The following is a 22,954-nucleotide window of genomic DNA, read 5'->3' on the forward strand; positions in this document are numbered from 1 at the left end:
CACGAGAAGTGATGTAAGCCACTCTCAAACTCTCGCCCTTAAAAGGATGGAACAGGAGGGGCGCCTGGGTGGCTCGGTCGGTTAAGCGTCCGACTTCAGCTCAGGTCATGATCTCACAGACCGTGAGTTCGAGCCCCGCGTCAGGCTCTGGGCTGATGGCTCAGAGTCTGGAGCCTGCTTCCGGTTCTGTGTCTCCCTCTCTGTCTGCCCCTCCCCCATTCATGCTCTGTCTCTCTCTGTCTCAAAAATAAACGTAAAAAAAAAAAAATGAAAAAAAGGATGGAACAGGAATGAGCTCCCTGGGTCCCCCTCCTCCTTCCTGCTGGCCGACAGATGGCGAGGCCCACGGCAGCCAGCTCCTAGTAGCTGCAACAGCAAGAACCCGGACCCGGGTCACGGAATGGCTTTCCAGCAGCTGAGCTGAGGGAGTCCCCCAACCTGTTCTCTGTTTCTAGGAGTCTTTCTTACACCACACCAGCACAACAAAGCAGACCGCCCGAAGTCGGACGCTTAACCCACTGAGCCACCCAGGCGCCCCAATACCTTGGGCAGGGGTCCTTCTGGTGGTAACTTCCGAGCAAGGCGCCAGGTGAAAGGGGGTGGATGCTACCCTGCCAAGGAGTTAAGGACCCCACAGCGGAACAGTACAAAAGAGTCAATGTTGTCTGTCGTCTCTGGGCCTCAAGAAGCATACCCATCCCAGGGGCGCCTGGTGGCTCAGACCCCTCTCTTCACAGAGACCAACAGCCCTCACTCCTTCTGTTGTGTTTCAGTTATGTGATGTGAACTCCCTCCTGTCTCTTCTCTTGACCTTCTCTTTCAAGAAATAAAATCCCAGGTGCCCCACAACCAGAAAAACAAAGGCAACTTGCGCTTCATCCCTGTTCCCTGTCCACTGTTTATCTCTCTGCTGACACTTCTATCGTTGGTATCATAGTGTTTGGGGATGCTACTCTCTTACCCCTCTTGTGGCGGATTAAAAATGACCACAGGCCCCTTGGCTGCTTTTCCCACCAAGAAATGGAGTCTGTTTCTCCACCCCTTGAATCTGGGCTGGCCTTTTGATTTGCTTTGGCCGATAGAACATGGCAGAGGCGATGGCTTCTAAGCCAGGCTCAAGAGACTTAGCAGCTGTCACTGTGGTCTTCTTGGGACTCTGCCCTGAGGCCATCGTGCTGAGAGGAAGTCCAGGATAGGAGAGCTGGGGAGGGAGAGAGAGGCCCAGCTCTGACATTCCAACCGTCTCCGCGGAGGCCCCAGCCGGCATGCAGCTGCATGAGTGGGGCCCTGAAACACCAACATAGAAACTGCCCTTGAAACTCACAGAATGATAAATAATAAACCGTTGGTGTTTTAAGCTACTAAGTTTTGGGTAGTTTATTGTCTAGTACATAACTGACACATTGACAGAAGAAGTCCTTTTATTGAGTGCTTTTGCTCTCCACTCACCCAGAGGTTTTCTTCCCTTGCAATAGTAGAATATTTACCGCCCTTCTGTCCCTAGGTGTCCCCAGCTTAGGGCCCCCAGCTGTAGGGGGAAAGAGCCCAGCCTTCTTGTTGTGCAACTAGCTATGCCGCTGCTAAGAATGCGTGCCCAGCATGGGGATGAGCAGCCCAAGCCAGGAAACTAGACCCCTTTTCCAAATGACAGTTGTCAAAGAAAAACAGGATGTCTGACACTGACATCAAAGAATAGCGTGTTCTTCAGTGGCTGGTATCCCACTGTCTGTTATTGGGAGGAATTTAGCAAGCCAAAGGGAGACACGATGGCAGATGGAAGAGGCCAAGTGGTGGCCTCTCTGTGGAGTCAAGAGAGTAACGGAATAACTTCCGTTTCCAAGATGTTTTTTTTTTTTATTTTTATTTTAGAGAGAGAGAGAGAGGGGTATGCAACCAGGGGAGAGAGGCAGAGGGAGAGAGAGAGAGAGAGAGGGAGAGAGACAGAGGGAGAGAGAGAGAGAAAGAAAGAAGGGGAGAGAGAGAGAGAGAGAGAGAGAGGGAGGGAGGGAGAGAGAATCACAAGCAGAGTCCTCACTCTGCATGGAGCCCAATGCGGGGCTCATCCCGTAACCCTGGGATCATGACCTGAACCAAAATCAAGAGCTGGGTGTTCAACCAACTGAGCCACCCAGGAGCCCCTCCAAGAAGTTTTTTTGTTTTTGTTTTTGTTTTTAATATTTTTGGGGGGGTCTTTGGATTTCCAGGTAAAGAGACATTAACAGAGATATGGAAATCAATTCACTCCAACAAACAATTCGGAGCCCCTATTAAGTGCCACAGCACACGCATTAGGGATGAAGCAATAAACACCACCAGCCCTCAAGGAGGTCAGTTCAGATCCAGAAGGCTGGCCTGCAGTGGCAATGAAGAGCAAGATATCTGCAGCAGCTGCGATATGACCTGTGGCTTCCATCAGGTACCGCTAATTCTACTGGAATTTGTTGCCTACATTTATATTTAAAGATGCTGCTGGGGCGCCTGGGCGATTCAGTCGGTTAGGCCTCCAACTTCGACTCAGGTCACGATCTTGCGGTCCGTGAGTTCGAGCCCCACGTCAGGCTCTGTGCTGACAGCTCGGAGCCTGGAGCCTGCTTCGGATTCTGTGTCTCCCTCTCTCTGCCTCCCCATCCCCCGCTTGTGCTCTGTCTCTGTCTCTCTCTCTCTCTCTCAAAAGTAAATAAACCTTAAAAACTGAAAACAAAAAGACTGCTAATTTTCAGGTAGTAATCAGTGAAAGTAAAGATTTTTTTCCCATTCAAATACCAAGGCCCTGGATTGAGACTCCCCGGTGTCCAGCCCAGCAACTAAAGAGAAAGCAAGACAGTTGTTTCCATATTGTCGAGGTCCAGGCGCTTAACCCTTCACCACACAAGCAGAAAGGGTCAGCCTCGCTGGGGGGAGCCCAAGCCCCAGCAGTCCCCAGCCCTCCTGGGGTGGCTTGAGGAGGGACTGTCAGGCACTCAAGCCATGCTCTCAGAGCCGCTTGCCTCCTCATCCCCTCAAGGAGCCCACACCAATCTTTGTGACGAGCCCCTGGCTGGCCCCCAATTTCTGCCCCCCGTGTCACTTGGGTTTGCAGTGGCCTTGGCTTGCCATGGTACCTCATTTTTTGAGGCCTGAAAAAACATTTATCTGAAACAATTTCAAACTCACATTAAAGTTGTAAGGATACAGGAAACTCAGAATACGCTGTATTCATGTTCACCAACTTTTGCCAGTGTGTGTATTTGTTTTCTCATTCTCTTTATCCATAGATATTTTTATATTATAGGCATCTATGTATGCATATGTACATGTATTGTATACACACGTAGTATTTTCTAAACAATTTTTGAAAGGGGGTTGCATACATCATGCTCCTTTCCTCCTAAGTACTTCACAGTATATTTCCTAAATATTGAATGTGCTCTTCTGTTTGCACATTACAGTGATCAAATTGAAGAAATTTAATGTCGACATATTAATTTGATTCATCCATAATACACATTCCAATTTCTACAACGAATTCAATAATGTTGTTCTTAGCAATTTTTTCCCCTGTGCAGGATCCAATCCAAGAATCAATAATACACTCCGTTGTCCTGCCTTCTTGGTCACCTTGATTCTGGAACAGTCCCTCAGTCTGTCTTTGTCTTTCTAGTCATTCATACTTTTGAAGACAAAAGATACAGACCAGATATTCCATAGAATGTCCTTCACTTTGGGTTTCTGCAATATTTCCTCATGACTAGATGCAGGTTATGCATATTTGGCTAGAATCGTACATAACTTAGTCTTGTTAGGAAAATCGCATCTGGAAGTTTGTGAAATTCATCTGCCCCTTATTGATGATATGAATTGTGACCACTTACTTCATGTGTTGTCCAGTGTCTCCAGTGTGTTTTGATGATTTTTTTCTCTTGTGATTAATAAGTAACATGAAGGTAGCTATTCTGAGACTAAATATTCAGTTGTTCATCCAACCCGTCTGCACTTGACTTCATAGGCATTGGCGAAGCTTGCCTGAATCCATTGTTACTATCGTGGTTACAAGATGGTTACTTTTAAAACTTCATTCCTTCCGTATTGATTAGTATTTTTTTAACGTTTTATGTCAATTCCAGTTAGTTAACATGGAGTATTAGTTTCAGGTGTACAATACAATGCATCACCCTGTGTTCATTACGACCAGTGCACTCCTTAATTTCCTTCATCTAGTTCACCCAGCCCCGAACGACCTCCCCTCTGGTAACCTTCAGTGTGTTCTCTATAGTTAAGAGTCTCCATATTTATTAGTCAGGATTTATTTATCTGCTTATCTGAGTTTTTAAAATCATTATGGACTCATGGATTCTTATTTTATTCAATGGAATATAATACACAACTCTCCTTGAGTATTTTGATGCTTAAAATTTTGACATCCCAGATTTTGCCAGTGGAAGCCGCAAAAAGCTGATTCCTGTGTCTTTTTTACACATCTCCATAATATTTTTTTAAGTTTATTTATTTTTGAGAGAAAGAGAGACAGAAAGTGTGAGTGGGGGAGGGGCAGAGAGAGAAGGAGACACAGAATCTGAAGCAGGCTCCAGGCTCTGAGCTGTCACCAGAGCCCGACGTGGGGCCCGAACTCACAAACCGCAAGATCATGACGTGAGCCAAAGTTGGACGCCCAACTGACTGAGCCACCCAGGCACCCCTTCATCTATGATATTTTTAAAGCACTTCCTTACTTTCTGGCGTAACAAGGCATTCCAGGCTCATCTTGTACATTTCCTGCTCTAGCTCTGGACTTAGCAATTTCTCCAAGGACCCCTGATTGACTAAAGAAGATATACTATTAACCAAGAAGCACATAAAAGGATGTTCAACAACATTAATCATCAAGAAATTTGTGTTAACATGTGGTTGAAGGATTAAAAAAAAAAGAAATTGGTATTAAAACCACAATGATAAACCACTGCACACTCACTAGAATGGCTAAATATAAAAGAATGACAATAAAAAGCGTTGGCAAAGACGTGGATGACCAAAACGCCTGTTCATCTGCTGCTAGAATCACTCTGGGAAACAAATTGACAATTTTCAAATAAAGTTACGCTTATAAAGTTTTATATTTCCCATGTGACCTAGAAATTTTATCTCCACGTGTTAACCTAAGAAGAATGAAAACGTATGTCCACGTAAAGCCCTGGCATGAATGTTCAGAGCCACTTTGTTCATAAAAGTAAGAAATTAGAAACAAGGCAAATGTCCATTAACAGGTGACTGGATTAATGCATTGTGGTGTAGCCATACAAGGGACTGTTACCTTGCAGCAAATAGAAATAAACTACCAATACATGCAACAACAAATGATCTCAAAAGCATCATGCTGAGCCAAAGAAGAACAAGAGTATATACTATACGATTTCATTTGTATGAAACTCTAAAGGAGATAACTCGAATCTTTGGAAATAAAAAGCAGGTAAGTGGCTGCTTGAAGCTGGTGGCATGTTGTGGGGCTTAGCTGGGAAGGAGAATCATAAGGAAATGGGGATAATAGAAAAGTTCTATATTTTGATTTGGGGGCTGGGGTGTTTACGAGGGTGCACGCATTTATCAAAACTCCTCAAACTGTATACCAAAAATGGATTTATTGTACTGTACATAAATTACATTTCAGTAAAGTTGATGGGAAAAAAAACTATATAAAAAGTATGTTCAGAGAAGTGTCACTTCTTTCCCTCTTTCACTGAGTCTTGGGCTGGAGCTGACTTGTTCTTGCTTGGGAGCGATGATTCGGTGAATCTCTGTAGGAAGTTTGAAATTGACCACAAGAGGATTTACACCGATGAAACTGGCAAATGTATAAACTAGGGCTTTCGTTTTTATTTATTTATGCATTTACTCATTTGCAGAGAACTGATTTACCAGCCCACCACTGTCTCTATCTTACCGACTCTCCAACCTCAGATAAAGCATGGCGTTGGTTTCTGGTTTTGTCTACCGGTGTCTTTCTATGAAAATCAACAGACACATGTTTGTTTTCTTTTTTTTAATTTTTTAATGTTTATTATTTATTTTTGAGAGAGAGGGAGACAGAGCATGAGCGAGAGAGGGGCAGCTCCGAGCTGTCAGCGCAGAGCCGGATGCGGGGCTCCAACCCACGAACCGCGAGATCATGACCTGATCCGAAGTCGGACGCTTAACCGACTGAGCCACCCAGGTGCCCGACGTGTTTGTTTTCTTATTTCCTTTCTTTCTTACATAAAATGTAGCATACTATATAAGCTGTTTTTTGCAATTTGCTTTTTCTCACTTAACAATATGTCCAGGAAATCACTCCAATTCAGTTCATAGAGCTTGTTTTCCTTCTTTTTTCAGCTGCATACAACGTCACTGGGTGACTGGACTATACTTTACTCAGCCAGTCTCCTACTTTGGGACATACAGGTGGTTTCCAGTATTTTGCAGCTGCACGTAAGGCTCTGATAAATAACCCATGCCCGCAAAGTTCTGCGTTGTTGGAGTTGTCTTTTGAAATTAAATCTCTAGAAGTGGGATTGCTGGGTCAAAAGGCACACGTTAGACATTGCCAAACTCCTCTCCATAGCGTTATACTTCATATTTTAACCAGCAGCGTATGAGAGCGTCTGTATCCCCGCATACCTTGCCAACCACGTATGTCGTTAAGCTTCTGAATTTTTGCTAAATTCGAAGGATGAGGAATGGTGTCTCAGTGTATCTTCAATTTGCATTTCTATTATAATGAGCAAAGTTGAACTTCTTTTCATGCCAAAGGGTAGGGTGCACACTCTTGCCCCCATCCTACAAAACCTTTCTTGTCTGACCAAGCCTGAGGCTTTTGTTTCAAGCCACTGAGAGGGAATACGATCGGCCCACTTCTCTGTGAATTTGCACCCAGTTCTCATCAGCTGTCTCTTCCTAGGTCTCTTCCTCTGTCCTGTGACAGGGGCTTGATGGTTGAGGGAATTCTCAGAAGGGAGTGTGGATTGAGCAGTCACTACAAGCATGAAGGATGCTGAGTGATGATCAGTACTGAAAATCTGTGCTGGAGCCCCGATGCCCATTTCCGATAAGACTGCTACTGACAATTCCTTCATTCAATTGATATATATTTTTTTGAGTACTACCATGTGTAAAGTACTGATCTAGGCACCACAGAAAACACCATTTTTTTTTCATTAAAAATACATTATGGGGGGCGCCTGGGAGGCTCATTCAGTTAAGCGTCCGACTTCGGCTCAGGTCATGATCTCATGGTTCGTGAGTTCGAGTCCCGCGTCGGGCTCTGTGCTAACAGCTCAGAGCCTAGAGCCTGCTTCAGATTTTGTGTCTCCCTCTCTCTCTGTACCTCCCCTGCTCATGCTCTGTCTCTCTCAAAAATAAATAAACATCAAAAAAAAATTAAATATATTATGGAACATTGCAAATGTAAACAAAAATAGAGAAAACATATAATGAAACTCCATGGACCCATCACCCAACTATCAACCCATTTCCAGTTGTGTTTTCACCTGTATACCACGTGCTCCTCTCCCCATAGCTTTACATCATTCCATGTGCAAATAGTTCAGCGCAAATTTTCAAAAGATAAAAACATAACTACATTACCCTTATCACACCTTAAAAATTAATGATAATTGCTTACTAGCAAATATTCACTTAGTTCAGGCTTGCATGTTTGTTTTTACAAGTTTGTTCAAATCAAGATCCAAATAATTTCCATACACTGTAATTGACTGATAGGTCTCTGAAGTTTCTTTTCATCCAAAACTTCTCCCCTTTCTCACCCCCGACCACTGACTCCTCTCTTCCTTTCGACTTATATGTTGAGGAAACAAGGTCATTTATGCTGTGGAGTTTCCCACATTCAAGATTTTGCTGATTGCATGCCTATGGTAGTATTTAAAATATACCTCTATCTCTTGTATTTCTTTTAAACTCAGATTTTTCTTTATTTATTTTTGCAAGACTCTTTCAGACAGGCACAAAATGTCTGGTTGTTTCTCCTTTTGAGATGTCAGCAGCCATGTTCAACGCATTATTAGTTCTTTAGGGAATGCAGGATGGTGATATTTTAATTCTACCATTCTTTCTTTATTAGCTGGAATATTTCTACAAAGAGAGGCTTTTCATTAGCTATTTGATTATCTGTACTTATGATTTCCATAGGAAAGGCAGGATAAATGCTTGAACCCAGTTTTCAACCCAAGAATCGGTTCTTAGTATGAGAAATGCGAACTGAATCTGCCGTGGATCCTGCCTTCATGGAGCTTCCCTTCTAGTAGGGGCATAAGACATGTGGACAGAGTGATAAGAGAAGCCAAGGAGCACAAAAGGCCCTGAGCATACCCAGAGGCCATGGTCCCTAAAAGGCAGAGCAAGTTGGGCTTCCGTCCTTCTGGAGGCTGGGCTTCAGGGGGACCTTGTAAAGGTGGTGGAATTTCAGCTGAGCCTTGAAGGATGGAGGGGGCGGGGTAAGAAGCACCAGGAAGAACCCAACATCAATTCTGCCATTCTTCTTTGCCAGGGCTCACGTCTTTCAGAAATAAGATAATTTTATTTTTCCTCGCAGTTCCATGTGGCCATAAGACAAAGCTCCGGTCTATGGGCTGTTATTAGAAGAAGTAATCTGAACAATTCCCAGGTCGTACCCTTAAAAAAGGGGGCAGAACTTCTCCGTCCCCTTCCTCCATCCTGCTGCTCACAAAGTAGGTGATGTGGTGCACCATCTTGGAACAAGAGGTCCAGGAGGCACCATACGGATGGCTGAGCGACAAGCCAGAAGGAACCGGCTGGATCCTGGATATATTCCTATGAGCCACGATACCAGCCCTGGACTGCTGTCCAACTATGACAAGAACAGGAATAAACCTCTTCCCCTGATGGAGCAGCTGTGGATGGAAGCGCCTTCTGGGGTCTCCCTTGGAACACGTGGTATCCGCTGGCACTGGGAAATAGCGGGGAAGAGAATCCAATTCAAAGAGTGTAGGGACTGGAAAAAGTGTAAGGCCAGGGGAATGTTTTCAGTAGTTGACACATTGAGGAAGAAGAGAAGAGAGCCACCAAAATCATCTCCCAAAGTCTGTAAAAGGTGGGGTTAGCTGGCATTTTTGAAAAGCATAGACTCTCCCTCTTTCCCTGCAGTTTACTCAATGTGAGAGTCAAGCAAAATGTACTTGTTACATTAATGACTGGAAAGCCTTTAAATTCTCTAATGTTTTCTGCATAGCTTCCCAAATTATTTTGTAGAAGCTTTAGCATTCACAATGTAGGAGCATTTAGTATTCACATTCAGACTTGAAATTCACTTGGCTTTGGAGTTATGTAGGGTAGGAAGTAAGGACAAAGTTTCAATTGTTTTAGAAACCATCTTTCTCCTTTTGCTCTACAGGGATAGCTGTGTCACAAATCAAAGGTATCTGTAATTCTTACTGAAACAGAACCTGCAAATACCCTCTGATCCAGTAAATCTGCTCTAGATATACAGCAAATAGACATGCATTCGTCTGTATGTATGAAAGGACAGATTTGAGAATGTTTACAACAGCACTATTCTAAATAGCCCAGTAGACCACCCTATTGCATTAAAATCATCAAACTTGCTGAGAGACTAGAATTTCCTGATTCCAACCTCTAAATAGAAAGGATCATTATATAAGTGACAGAGATGCTAATTATCGCTACAATGGCAATTGTATTACAATATTGGAATTAAACATGGAATTAAATTAACATGTTGTACACCTTAAATTTGCACAATGGCATGTGTCCAATATGTTTCCATTTCTTTAAAGGTTAAAAAAAGGGGCGCCTGGGTGGCGCAGTCGGTTAAGCGTCCGACTTCAGCCAGGTCACGATCTCGCGGTCCGTGAGTTCGAGCCCCGCGTCGGGCTCTGGGCTGATGGCTCAGAGCCTGGAGCCTGTTTCTGATTCTGTGTCTCCCTCTCTCTCTGCCCTTCCCCCGTTCATGCTTTGTCTCTCTCTGTCCCCAAAATAAATAAACGTTGAAAAAAAAAATTAAAAAAAAAAAAAAAAAAAAAAAAAAAGGTTAAAAAAAAAAAAAACACAACCCCAAACCAGAACAGCCCTAAAATGAAAACAGCCTACATGTCTATCAGCAGTAGGATGAGGGAATCATGGTATATTCATGCAATAAAATAGCACTCAGCGGTGAAAACAAGTGAGCTAAACTATATACAATAACTGATAAATCTCACAGAGATGTTAAGGGAAAGAAGCCAAAAGTAAAATAATAGAAACTATCTCAGTTCTGTTTATATAAAGTTTAAAAATAGGCAAAACTTATCTGTGCTCTCAGGTTCCCTCTGGGGAGGGAAGTAGATAGAGTTAGTAACAGGGGTGGGTACTGAGAAGGGTTTCTGAGGTGCTATTAATGTCCTATTTCTTTCTTTCTTTTTTTTTTAAAGTTTATTTATTTATTGAGAGAGAGAGTGCAAGCGGGGAAGAGGAGCAGAGGGAGAAACAGGGAGAAAATATATTTTTTTGTGAGAGAGAGAGAAGGCACAAGTGATCGAAGGGCAGAGAGAGAGAGAGAGAGAGAGAGAGAGAGAGAGAAGTGGCACTTACCCAGGGCTCACCCAGGGTGTTTTACCCCAAGTTGGGCTCGTGCTCACCCGATGTGGGACTCGACTCACCAACTGTGAGATCAAGACCTGAGCCCACGTCAGATGCTTAACAACAGAGTCATCCGGGCGCCCCTAATGTCCTACTTCTTAATCTGGGCAGTGTTCGCTGATAACGCATTGAGCTGCACGTTTCTAATATTTGCAATTTTTAAATCTGTATTATACCTCAATCTAAAGTTATTTTATGCAAGGAGTTGGCCAGCGTGTTACCGGAAGTAAGGCTGAAGAGGGGTGGCTGGAGCTAGGACAAACCACGTGGCCTGCTCTGGTTGCAGAGTAGCTGTTGGCATTTCTGCAGTGAAGCACGGAAACACACAAGATGTTTGATACACGTGCGAAGCAATGTTTGCTATAAAATGATAGCTAGAAGCAGGGTGCCTGGCTGGCTGAGTTGGTGGGGCACGCGACTCTTGACCTTGGGGTGGTGAGTTCAAGTCCCACACTGGGTGTAGACATTACCTAAAAATAAAATCTTCTGGGGTGCCTAGGTGGCTCCGTCGGTAAGGCATCCGAATTCGGCTCAGGTCATGATCTCACGGCTCATGTGGGGCTCCGTGCTGGTAGTGCAGAGCCTTCTTGGGATTCTCTCTGTCCTCTCTCTCTCTGCCCCCCACCTTTGCCCACACTCTCTCTCAAAATAAGTAAATAAACTTTAAAAACCAAATAAAAATTAAATATATTTTTTAAAAATGATGGATGGGAGAGGAAAATGAAGCTAGTAGTCAGATTTCAGCAAATCTCCAATACCACTGACTATAAATGTACCATCATTTTAATAAACCACTTATAAGGGGAAAGTGTTGCTAATTAAATGTGAAACCATGCCTTAACAATGGTCCTGGGTGACACATGAAATGGTCCTATCAGCTTCTCATTGCTTTGAGATTTCTTTGGTTTATTCCATGGGATTTGACAGTTTTCTTACCTTCGGTTGCCTTGTTTGGCTTATGGTATTATGACAGACATTGCTTATGCACATATTTCAGATACAAAATTGAGCACAACCTCATCTAGTTGTGGGTCTGTCTCTTCTTTTCTTAAGTCCGGTAAAACTCTTGGTTGGTCCTTACAAGATATTTTTTTTTAAGAGTTTTTTTTTTAAGTTTATTTATTTTTGAGAGAGAGAGGGCGGGGGGCAGGTGCAGAGAGAGAGAGGGAGACACAGAATCTTAAGCAGGCTCCAGGCTCTGAGCTGGCAGCACAGAGCCGGACACAGGACTTCAACTCATGAACTGCGAGATCATGACCTGAGTGGAAGTCGGATGCTTAGCCCACTGAGTCACCCAGGCGCCCCAGTCCTTACAATAGAATTTAGATTTGGGCCATTCCTCCAGGGTGGAATTTTTACTTTATTACCACCAATCTGCCCCCCACTGCTTTGTTTCTCTGCCTTCCTGTTACTATAATAATCTTTTGTTTCAATGGGCAATCTTTTAAAAGATATTTTAAACATCAATTAGACTCATCCGCAGTGATGCCAATGGAATGGCTATGGCCAAGTTGACACATGTGAAGACAGTGACACAGCTGCTGCCTGGCCGACAGTGACTATAAGAGGCTTCTCGATTTCAGAGATGTTAAAATGTGAAAAAAATGTGCATCTTAGAATTGATGAATCAGTGTGTTGAAGGGAAAGGCAAAGTCAGAAAATTACTATTTACAGAGTGAGAGGAAGTCTTACATACTTGCATAATTTGGGCTGAAAATAAGCAGTGATGTATTTCAAGGATCTAGAAGAAAATCAGGGAAGAGGTCAAAAGAAAATAACAGAGTTTGCCTAAAATAAATATACTATGCTTGATAGAGGCTGGTCTTCATTAACTTGACATGGAGAAGCGTGGCTGGTCTCCCTCTCCCCTTGGGAGACAAGGTGGTGTGATAAATTAAAGCAAAGGGGTGTTAGTAAATGTTTACCAACTGTCTCTCTGGAAAAAATGGGCACATGTATGTGTTTATTATAAATTTTGCTGATATAAAGGATGTATAGCACACAGTTCACAAATTATATTAAACCTATAGGACTCCGTTATAAAGTACCATATCGCCAATTAGCCAACTGACTCCCACAGAACACTTTTCTGGATTTCTCCCTCTTTCTGTATCCAGAGCCAACCTGCGGTTTCAAGTGACAAAGGTCACAGCTCTGACAAGAATATTGGTTGATATTTTTGTTTACGTTAATGAATAAGGGCAAAGTGAAGCCACAAAGACGTTTGTTGGAACCTCGCTCACCCGTCAGCGACAGAAGTGACTTCTTTGGTGAACCAGGTAACGGTCTTCTGATGCTGAAAGAATCCTTCCTCGACATGTTTGTGTTGTGGAAAATGCAACAGCTCTAGACACGGCATGATTCTGAGTGTAGTCCACGTGATTAACACGTCCCACCACCTGCTTAAGTCTAGACAATTGACACAATGATATTAAGCCCTGATTTGTTCTTCGTGCCAAATGCTGAGTTGCAAACGCTCCCGTCATGGCCAGTTTCAGGCTGTCAGTGTGATCTTACCAACGTGGAGATGGGAAGAGGTGGGCAGCTGCATTTCCACCCTACAGATGTGAGAGTTGTAAATAACCTTAAAGACACAGCCACTAGTAAAAGGTAGCGATCGTAATTGGGAAGGGATGAATTTTGAGTATTTATTACCTTGATCTAAATATAATTTATTTAGTTATAAGTGTGCATCATTTAATTTTGTTCAAGTTTATTTGCTTTATTTTGAGAGCAAGACTGAGAGAGAGAGAGAGAGAGAGCGCACGTGAGCGAGGGAGGGCAGAGAGAGGAGAGAGCAAATCCCAAGCAGGCTCTGCACTGTCAGTTCTGTCCCACAAACCGTGAAATCCCGATCTGAGCCGAAATCAGGAATCAGATACTTAGCCACCCAGGTGCCCCCATTTAATTTTTAATAATGACCGTGTTTAACAAGCTCCCAAATTTCCTGAAATTTTAACTATCAGCTCTTGCAAGCCTCTGTGAGTCAGCTCCGGCACACCTCTGCTTTCGAGTCAGACGACTTCGGGTTTTTATTTGACTTTATCAGTTCCTTGTTCTCCAGCCACGGATGATGTGCTTGGCCCCTCCAAGCCCAGTTATTTCTCTATAGGACTAACGATACCCACATCACAGAGTCGAGTTGTTGAGGATGGCACAAGATCAAGTTTGTGAAGTGCCAAAGTCAACACCGACTAGGAGCACAGTATTAACTCTTTTCTCTTCCTTTGCTTTTTCTCTGGTCTGATGCATCTGCTGATTAAAATGATCTTCCCAAAACAGAGAGGTTGCTATGGCCTCCTTCAGACTGACCCTGACATTAAGCATAAACTGCAATTTGCTATCAAAGCCCACATCTCACCAATCTCAGTTTTTCATTACTCCCCTGGAGTTGTCTGTGCCCCAACCGCAAATCTGTTGACATCTCCCCCATAGTCCTTGTGGATCCCATCTCCACACGTCTGTTCCCCGCATTTCTTCCCGCTGAGATCCATGTACCACTGCACCACCACCCTCCTTCCCCATCAAAGCGCACCCCCATGAGACTTCCTTTGTTAGCCCCAGCTGCTAATAACGTCTAACCTGTACTGAGTGCAGGGCATACGCCAGGAATCGTGCAGAGTGCTTTATGGTCATTAGTGCGATTTAAAGATGAAGAAACAGAGGCACAGGGAGAGTGAATAATTTGCCCAAAGTCATACAACTAGTATATGGTAGAGCTGGGATTGCAACTCAGGGGGTCTGACTCCAGAACTTGGGCTCTTAGATATCATGTACCACATAACTGCCTGAATAATTGCTTTTTTTTTTGAGAGAGAGAGAAAGAGAGTGGGGGAGGTGCAGAGAGAGGGGGACAGAAGATCTGAAGTGGGCTCTGTGCTGACAGCGGAGAGCCCGAAGCGGGACTCGAACTCACAAACTGTGAAATCATGACCTGAGCGGAAGTTGGATGCTTAACCGACTGAGCCATACAGGCACCCCCTAAATAATTGCCTTTTAAGATAAATTACCTATGTTTGTTTCATGTTATGTACCATGTATGATGTTACATATCATGTTCTTTGCCTTTTCCACGTCTAGGTTTCTACGCTTTATCATAGTACCATCTTCTTGAAGGCAAAGGTATTCATTTACCAAATATTTACCAACTGCTCTCCCCATATATCAGGCGTTGGGGATATAGGACCAGTCCTTGGTTAAAGAAATGACAAAACATCCATATAGTAGAATACTATGCAGTTATAACAAAGAATGAGAGGCTCTTTATGTAGGGACGTGGGAAGATTTCCAAGATATATTACTAAGTGAATAAAAGCGACATACAGAACACTGTTCACTATGCCACCTTTTGTGTAAAATATGACAAGGGGTTAATAACTTTCCTGCGTGTTTTTACCTGGTAAAATAAAAGATATAGCCTTTGCGGTTTTCTTTTAAGATTTTATTTTTAGGGATTTCTATACCAATGTGGGGCTCGAGCCCACAACCCCAAGATCAGGATTCTCATGTTCCACCGACTGAATCAGCCAGGCACCCCAAAGATTCAGCCTTTGTCATTATGAAGTTCACAGTGTATACAATGTACTATAATAACGCTGTAACTGGTGAACAATCGAATCCTGATCTTCAAAAAATATATATTTTTAAGTCTTCACAAATCCCTAAAATCACGACGACCATCATGGCAGCGATGGCTGTTTATTAAAGTCTCACGAGGGGCGCCTGGGTGGCTCAGTCGGTGGCGCGTCTGACTCCGGCTCAGGTCGAGATCTCGCGGTCCGTGAGTTCGAGCCCCACGTCGGGCTCCGTGCCCATTGCTGGGAGTCTGTTTCGGATTCTGCGTCTGCCGCTCTCTCTGACCCTCTCCCGTCGGTTGTCTGTGTCAAAAAAATAAATAAAGGTTAAAAAAAAATTAAAAAAAAAAGTCTCACCATCCCCTCCCACAATGTGGAGCTGTTGTTCTAAAGTGGCTTCTGGCAAAGGATTATATGTTCCAACCTTCCTTGCATGTGGGACCATACCGTTAAATTCTGGCCCGTGCGGGGCGCCTGGGTGGCTCAGTCGGTTAAGCGTCCGACTTCGGCTCAGGTCATGATCTCACGGTTCGTGAGTTCGAGCCCTGCGTCAGGCTCTGTGCTGACAGCTCGGAGCCTGGAGCCTGTTTCAGATTCTGTGCCTCCCTCCCTCTCTCTCTCTGACCCTCCCCCGTTCATGCTCTGTCTCTGTCTCAAAAATAAATAAACGTTAAAAAAAAATTAAAAAAAAAAATTCTGGCCCATGGAACATAGGCCCAGGTGATGTGACCACTCCTAGGCCTGGCTGTGAAAACTTCGTGTGGGATCTGCAGGCTGAATAGTGACATCCAGGAAGTTCTTGAATGACTATGTGGGACAGACCTACTTTATTCCCCTTCCTGGCCATTGGCCGCTGGGCTGCACGTGAGAAATGCAAGTCTATTGTGTGTAGCCAGTGAGATGATAGTGTTGATCCATTATTGCAATTTCTAGCACTTTCATCGATACACCATTCTAGTATAGAGGTTTCCGCTCACAAAGCAACTGAACGTTTTGAATGACTCTTTCAGATTCTCACTCATTTATCTTATCTGATGAGCCTTTTCACCCGATACTGATGGCAGGATCACCCAAATCACAGAGCTACACCAACGGCATGTGTGACAGCTCACTTTTTAAGTAATCCAATATTTCCATTTTATTGCCAGAACTATATTTTCTTAGACCTTTCAGCCTCTGTCTCTGGTGTGTTAACAGCTGCCGTCTTTCCTCATCTTTTTCTACTTTTTCTAATTTTATTTTATTGTGAGATGCATCATACATACAGCAGAGGGCATAAAACAGAGTTTTTAAGAAAAATTAAGAAATGAAGACCTGGAAAGTGCCACTCAAGTCGAGAAACAGAACACTGCCGTCCAGTCGTCCTTTTCCAAAAACGATTTCCTTCCTTCCCCCACAGACGAAGCCATTATCCTCACCTTGGTGATAATGCATCTATTGCGTTTCCTTAGAGTTTTACCACCTGTGTCTGATCCCTAAACGCTGCAATGCAGTTGATCTGTTTTTGAACTTTGTCTAAAGGGAGTAATCGTCTCCATGCACTTTGCGTCTTGCTTCTGTGTCCAACATGATGTTTCCTACGGAGCTGGTCAGTTCATGTTCATTGCCGTAGAGCAGTCCTGCCTGTCACCTCTAGAGGAATGACATTTGACTATTGTAAGTATTGCTTTTGTGAACATTCTTATCGACGTGTCCCGTGGCAGATGAGCATGTGTTTCTCTAAGGGAGACACCTGAAAGTAAACTTGCCAGGACACAGAATAGCCCATCTTCAATCTGACTGGATAACGCCATGCTGCTTGGTTATCCCGATGGCGCCCTGATGGTTTGAATCTTGACTTCAGGAGTTCTTAATCCTAGACCCCTGTCAGTTGTCTGTGTTTCAAATATTTTTCATACCCAACACTTTATCTTTTCAGTTTCTTTATGAAATCTTTTGGAATAGACACTCTTAATTTGATCAGGTCTGGATTTGCCTTTTCCTTTGTAGGTAGTGATTTTTGTGTCTTGCTTAAGAAATCCTTCTTTTAAACTTTGACGTCATGAGGTTTTCTTCCACCACCGCCCCCCCCCCCCCAGTTTTATATTCAAAGCTTTTATAGTTCTGGCTTTCACATTTAGATCTTTATTTCAACTAGAAGTAGAGGTCTTAACTTTATTATTTTCCATGTGGTTACTCAATTGTTCCCCCACCATTTATTGAAAAGTCTGCCATTTCCCCATTCAACTGCAATGTCTCCTGTGATCATACATCTAGGTTTCATATATGGGAGGTCTGTTTCTGGGATTTCTTTTTTATATGTTTATTTATTTAGTTTTTGAGAGAGGGAGACAGAGAGAGAGATCAGGGGAGGGGCGAGAGAAAGAGAGAGAATCCCAAGCAGGCTCCATACTGTCAGTGCAGAGCTGGACACAGGGCTAGAACTCATGAACGTGAGATCATGACCTGAGCTGAAATCAAAAGTCAGATGCAGATGCTTAACTGACTGAGCCACCCAGGCGCCCCAAGATTTTATTATTTTTAAGTAATCTCTACACCCAGCATGGGGCATAGACTTAGAACCCTGAGATCAAGAGTCTCACGCTCCACAGACTTAGCCACCTAGGCACCCCTGTTTCTGGGGTTTCTATTCTGTTCCACCTATTTGTCCAACTCTGTGCCAATACCATTTGTTTTTTCACATTTCAGGTTTCCTTTTGTCATTCATTCAACACTTTTATTTTGAGTATCTGACAGATACTGTTCTAGATACTGAGGATGAAGCAGTGAACAGAGTAGACAAAAATTCCTGCCCTTCACCCCTCCAGAGTTCATGTTCTGGTGGGAGAGTCAGATGATAAACAGATAAATCAGTGAATTACACAGTATGTTAGATAACGGTACGTGTTAACCAGAAAAATAAAACAGGCAAGGGCAATCGGAAGTGTTGGGGGTGGGGCTGAAAGTTTGGATAGGATGGCCAGGGAAGGGGTCCTTGGGAAGGACACAGTTAAGTTCATGTCTAAAAGGAATAAGGGAGCACCCTGTGGCTCTCTGGAGGAAGAGAGTTCCAGGCAGAAGGATCAACAAGTGCAATTTATGTGGTGCGCCTGGTGTGTTTGAGTGATGGGCGAGACCAGTGCGTGCAGCATGAGTGAAGCCACAGGCCGATGGAGTCAGAGAGCTAGCAGGGGCCAATCGTGGGGGGCCTTGTAATTCACAGATTGTGTCTTTCACTGCTACTAGAGGGTTTTGAGTGGGATAACTGGATCTAACTTCTATTTAAAAGGATCCTTCTAGGGGCGCCTGGGTGGCTCCGTCGGTGGAGTGTCTGACTTCAGCTCAGGTCATGATCTCGCGGTCTGTGAGTTCGAGCCCCGCGTAGAGCTCTGTGCTGACAGCTGGGAACCTGGAGCCTGCTTCCGATTCTGTGTCTCCCTCTCCCTCTGCCCCTCCCCCGCTCATGCTCTGTCTCTCTCTCTCTCTCTCTCTCTCTCAAAAATAAATAAACATTAATAAAATAAAATAAAATAAAATAAAATAAAATAAAATAAAATGAAATAAAAGGATGCTTCTAGATGCTGAGTTAAAGAAAGACTGAAGGGGGCCAAGGTAGAAACAGGGAGGTCAGCTAGGAATCTTTTGAAACAAGTCAAGACAAAGAGAATGGCGATTTGGACCTGAGGTAGATGTGGTGAGAGAAGGTAGACTCTGGATTTGCCGATAGGTCAGATGTGGGGGTTGAGAGAAAGACAGTCGTCAAGGGTGACTCTGGAGTTTCTTCTTGGGGACATTTAAAAGGAATAAACTTTTTATTATTTGGTGAGCATTACTATACATAGAATGCTGACAAAGAGAGGAGAGAACTTCAATATGACGTAGTCACTGGGCCAGACTCATCCGCCACCACCTCTGTCAATGACAACCAAAGCAGATTTCTTGGAGGAGGCTGAACCCAAGCTAGTATTTTGAAGGACACGTGAGAATTGGCCAGATGAACCCCGGGCATTGCAAATACAAACATGGAATGAGTAAAGGTCTAGAAGAGTGAAATGGCACAGGGCCGACATTTCTTTTTATTTTCTTTTTATTTTATTTTTATTTTATTTTATTTTTTATTTTTTTTTAAACTTTTTTTTTCCAACATTTATTTATTTTTGGGACAGAGAGAGACAGAGCATGAATGGGCGAGGGGCAGAGAGAGAGGGAGACACAGATTCGGAAACAGGCTCCAGGCTCTGAGCCATCTGCCCAGAGCCCGACACAGGGCTCGAACTCACGGACCGTGAGATCGTGACCTGGCTGAAGTCGGACGCTTAACCGACTGCGCCACCCAGGTGTATTTCTAAACTTTCTCAGTTCACTGCACCCTCAATGTTCTGGTGACTTTTTCATTGGGCAAAAGTAATGCCTAACAGTTCCATTATTGACTAACTAGGTCCAAGTAACTTAATAAATATTTATGTCCTAACAACAAAGTAGCTGTTGGAAAAAATAATACATATAAGTTGAAAGAAAATAATCTTTTTATTCTACTCTTAAGTTATCACAATGACCTACTAATGACGTCACTGTGGGACATTGGGATGTGTGCATCTGTTGCGCACACACAGTTTCTCGGATGTTGGAATCCGACTGGACACCGGCACCATAATTTCCTCCTCCACGCTGATTTTCACATGGTGTTTGCTTTTTGTCATAGCACCTCTTGAAAACCCAGCTTTGCAAAGAGATAATCTCGCAAGGGAAGCTTGTCATCTAACGTTGAAATTGTCAATTACCTCAGTTACTAGTTTGTGCAGTGTCTGATGGATGTTAATTATTGGTGCATTTTCCTCAGAAAGGTTAAAATATCTCCCAACGCCCCAGTGAGTTAAGTGTCCTGGGGTGCCTTGGTACACAGTTCAGAAGCTGCGGGCAGTGGACATTTGGGGGAATTAAAAGCATCTCAGCACTGCTAGGAGATGACATGTTTGTGCGGTGGGGGGGGGGGGGGGAGAGTAAGAGGAAATGAAGCTAAGCTGCTAGGCAGCAAGTAACTTATGCAAGGGATTGTCTGTCACATTACACTTTATCCAGGCCCAGTGGAGTGCCGGGAGTGTATCCTCGTAATCTCTGGAAATGCACATTATAGCTGAGCAGATAGACTGCTCATATAAATTATATCTGCAATACACTGTGATTATTTGTCTAACAAAAATAATACTAAATGATTGGTTGTGACTTGGGAGGAAGTTAGAGAAAGTGTCATAAAGCACAGAACGTGTATGGTTGTATTAGTCAGCTACTGCTGCATTCATGCTGCATAACAAACCACTCCGAAAGTAAGTGTTCCTCACTCACAGGTCTGTAGGTTGACCACATCTCAGTCAGGGTGGGCTGGATTCCAGGCTTGAGGCTGCAGGGGGTCCAGTTCTGCTCCATGTGTTTCTACATTAGCCCTGGACTGGAGACTGCTTGGGGACATTCTCTTCTCAGGGTAGATCTTGGTGCAAGAGACCAAACAAAATGGTGTACAGGCACACGTAAAGCCTCTGCTCGGCTTGTGTTGTGCTTTCTATTGAACTAAGCAACTCACACAGCTCAATCCAAAGTTACTGAGGCGGGGAAATAAACTCTGTTTACTCCAGGACATTGCAAGGTCATATGGCTGGGAGAGGGAAGCAAAAAAACCTTTTTTACTTAAGTTTTAATTTTAATTCTAGAATAGTTAACATACAGTGTTATATTCGTTTCAGGTGTACAATATAGTGATTGAACAATTCTATACATTACTCAGTGCTCATCATGGTAAATGTACTTTTAACCCCTGTTCCCCTATTTCACCCATTCCCCCCGCCCCTCTGGTAACCATCAGTTTGTTCTCTATGTTTAAGACTCTGTTTCTCAGGATGCCTGGGTGGCTCAGTTGGTTGGGCATCCAACTTCAGCTCAGGTCGTGATCTCGCGGCTCATGATTTTGAGCCCTGCATTGGACTCGTGGCTGTCAGGGTGGAACCTCTCTCTCTGCCCCTCCCCGCTCACGGTCTCTCCCTCAAAAATAAATTAAGAACATCAAAAAATACTCTGTTTTTTGGTTTCTCTTTTTTTCCTTTGCTCATTTGTTTTGTTTCTTAAAGTCTGCATATGAGTGACATCATATGGCGTTTGTCTTTCTCTGACTTAACTGCACTTAGCATTATACTCTGTAGCTCCATCCATGTTGTTGTAAATGGCAAAATTTCATTCTTTTTATGGCTAAATGATATTCCATTGTGTATGTGTATACATACCACATCTTCTTTGTCCATTCACCTATCAATGGACACGGGCTGCTCCATAATTTGGCTATTGTACATAATGCTGCAATAAACATAGGGATGCTTGTGTCCCCTCTGAATATGTGTTTTTGTATTTTTTTGGTAATCACCCAGTAGTGTGATTACTGGATTGTAGGTAGTTCTATTTTAAAATTTTTGAAGAACCTCCATATTGCTGTCCACAGTGGTTGCACCAGTTTACATTGAGGGAAGCAAAATTAATAACACTCTGCTAACAATACCCCTGTCACTGTAGTAACGGCAAGAAATGATTCGGACAATGTCAGTGGGAAGGAGGATATAAAGTCAAAAGCATTAAGGAGCAAGAGCTCCCAGGACTTAGGGTCCACTAGAAATGAGGCAAATAAAGAGGTTTTCTATCTTGAGCATGTGTATAATAAACTATGAGTTACAGAGTGGTTAGAAGGAGCTGGGTACCATTCTAAGTGTTTATGTGCACTAATAGAATCTTGTCATAACAACCCTGTGGGATAGGAGCTATCATTGTCTCCATTTAACAGATAAAGAAACCAACACATGGTAGTTACATAGCTTGATGATGTTTAGATTTGAATCCCTGACATCTGGCCCCACAGTCCACGTGGCTGACCACTATGACTACTGACTCTCAACCATGCCCTTCAAAGAGTGGGCTTACTGCACAGCATGCATAGCAGTACCATCAGTGGGGTCCAGATGCTGACCTTGAAGCATGAGGTATGCTCCTGTAGATAGTGTCTGACCAAACTCATTGGTAAATTATTTGCAAAGCCATAGTAAAAAGCAGGATAAGCCAAAAGTAAGATAAACCCAAAGTAGGATAGTCCGAAAGTCCACAGGCTAACACATGAGGCACATTGTGGCCGGGGATGTCGCACCGGCTGCAGTGAAAAGGAAGAACGAGTGATATCTTCCATATTGCCAATATTTCTGCAGGGCTTGCCACTGTGGGAGGAGATTAGGAGTAATCTCAGAGATAAAATCTTCAGACTGGAGTCTGCTGGCATCGCAGCAAGCTAAGGAATTAAATCCTGTTTCCACTGAAGGGAGCAGTAAATTTAGAGGAAGCAGTAATGTCTGGAATGAGAGATAGAAGATGAAGTAAATTATTATTGGGTCAAAGGGCAGAAAGAAGAAGTGGGACAGAACATCCCAAAGTACTTGTGCTGGATTTCCATCAGGGAACTCTGGACGACCTCCAAAGGTGGTGGCGCCGCCGATGGGGATAGAAGCAGAGGGTGATAGGCTCTGAGAGGGGAAGGGGCATCGTCGCACTTCACAATTTAAACATCTGTGTACACCAGACATTCTTAACCTGGGGTTCAAGGATGGGCTTCACAATCGAATGTAAAATTGTGTGTGAGTATATGTCCATAAGTGTGCGTGGGTCTGCGAATTTATCTGGGAGGAACGACCTACAGGTCTCATCAGATTTGCAAGGAGTCCTTGACCCTAAACACATCCGGAACAACTGATCTTACA

Source organism: Prionailurus viverrinus, chromosome B4 (assembly GCF_022837055.1).
Source record: "Prionailurus viverrinus isolate Anna chromosome B4, UM_Priviv_1.0, whole genome shotgun sequence".
NCBI classification, from domain to species: Eukaryota; Metazoa; Chordata; class Mammalia; order Carnivora; family Felidae; genus Prionailurus; species Prionailurus viverrinus.